Below are 1,641 nucleotides of genomic sequence, written 5' to 3' on the forward strand. Positions count from 1 at the left end.
AGTTCTTCTCTAGCCAATAAGCACCGTAACATAATTCGGAGTGTACGGCAAACGGTGGTTGACATTTGGTGAAAATTCCAGTGTCGTGTTACGGCACTGGGAAAGAACTTGAACTTGTGCTCAGGCAACCAAGCAGCCAAGGTTGTGCGGTGTCTTGCTACAAATGTTCGGTTGTGTTCTAAATTAGCTGAAGTAAGCTGAAGAGAAAAGCGAGAAAAGCGCTCCCAAATGGCCTAACACTGGCAGCCAATCAGAGTGCGAGAAAAGCGCTCCCAAATGGCCTAACACTGGCAGCCAATCAGAGTGCGAGAAAAGCGCTCCCAAATGGCCTAACACTGGCAGCCAATCAGAGTGCGAGAAAAGCGCTCCCAAATGGCCTAACAGTGGCAGCCAATCAGAGTGCGAGAAAAGCGCTCCCAAATGGCCTAACAGTGGCAGCCAATCAGAGTGCGAGAAAAGCGCTCCCAATTGAGCTTGAGCTAGCTAGCTAGCTTGAGCTTGAGCTAGCTAGCTAGCTTGAGCTTGAGCTTGAGCTAGCTAGCTTGAGCTTGAGCTTGAGCTAGCTAGCTAGCTTGAGCTTGAGCTAGCTAGCTTGAGCTTGAGCTAGCTAGCTTGAGCTTGAGCTAGCTAGCAAGCTTGTGCTTGAGCTAGCTAGCTAGCTTGAGCTTGAGCTTGAGCTAGCTAGCTTGAGCTTGAGCTAGCTAGCTTGAGCTTGAGCTAGCTAGCTTGAGCTTGAGCTAGCTAGCAAGCTTGTGCTTGAGCTAGCTAGCTAGCTTGAGCTTGAGCTTGAGCTAGCTGGCTTGAGCTTGAGCTAGCTAGCTTGAGCTTGAGCTAGCTAGCTTGAGCTTGAGCTAGCTAGCTAGCTTGAACTTGAGCTAGCTAGCTAGCTTGAGCTTGAGCTAGCTAGCTAGCTTGAGCTTGAGCTAGCTAGCTAGCTTGAGCTTGAGCTTGAGCTAGCTAGCTTGAGCTTGAGCTTGAGCTAGCTAGCTAGCTGGAGCTTGAGCTAGCTAGCTTGAGCTTGAGCTAGCTAGCTTGAGCTTGAGCTAGCTAGCTAGCTTGAGCTTGAGCTAGCTAGCTAGCTTGAACTTGAGCTAGCTAGCTAGCTTGAGTTTGAGCTAGCTAGCTTGAGCTTGAGCTAGCTAGCTTGAGCTTGAGCTAGCTAGCTAGCTTGAACTTGAGCTAGCTAGCTAGCTTGAGCTTGAGCTAGCTAGCTAGCTTGAGCTTGAGCTAGCTAGCTAGCTTGAGCTTGAGCTTGAGCTAGCTAGCTTGAGCTTGAGCTTGAGCTAGCTAGCTAGCTTGAGCTTGAGCTAGCTAGCTTGAGCTTGAGCTAGCTAGCTTGAGCTTGAGCTAGCTAGCTAGCTTGAGCTTGAGCTAGCTAGCTAGCTTGAACTTGAGCTAGCTAGCTAGCTTGAGCTTGAGCTAGCTAGCTAGCTTGAGCTAGCTAGCTAGCTTGAGCTTGAGCTTGAGCTTGAGCTAGCTAGCTTGAGCTTGAGCTAGCTAGCTAGCTTGAGCTTGAGCTAGCTAGCCAGCTTGAGCTTGAGCTAGCTAGCTAGCTTGAGCTTGAGCTTGAGCTAGCTAGCTTGAGCTTGAGCTTGAGCTAGCTAGCTAGCTTGAGCTTGAGCTAGCTAGCTAGCTTGAGCT

This window comes from Convolutriloba macropyga, unplaced genomic scaffold, assembly GCF_964194025.1.
Source record: "Convolutriloba macropyga unplaced genomic scaffold, txConMacr16.3 SCAFFOLD_3595, whole genome shotgun sequence".
Taxonomy (NCBI): Eukaryota; Metazoa; Xenacoelomorpha; order Acoela; family Convolutidae; genus Convolutriloba; species Convolutriloba macropyga.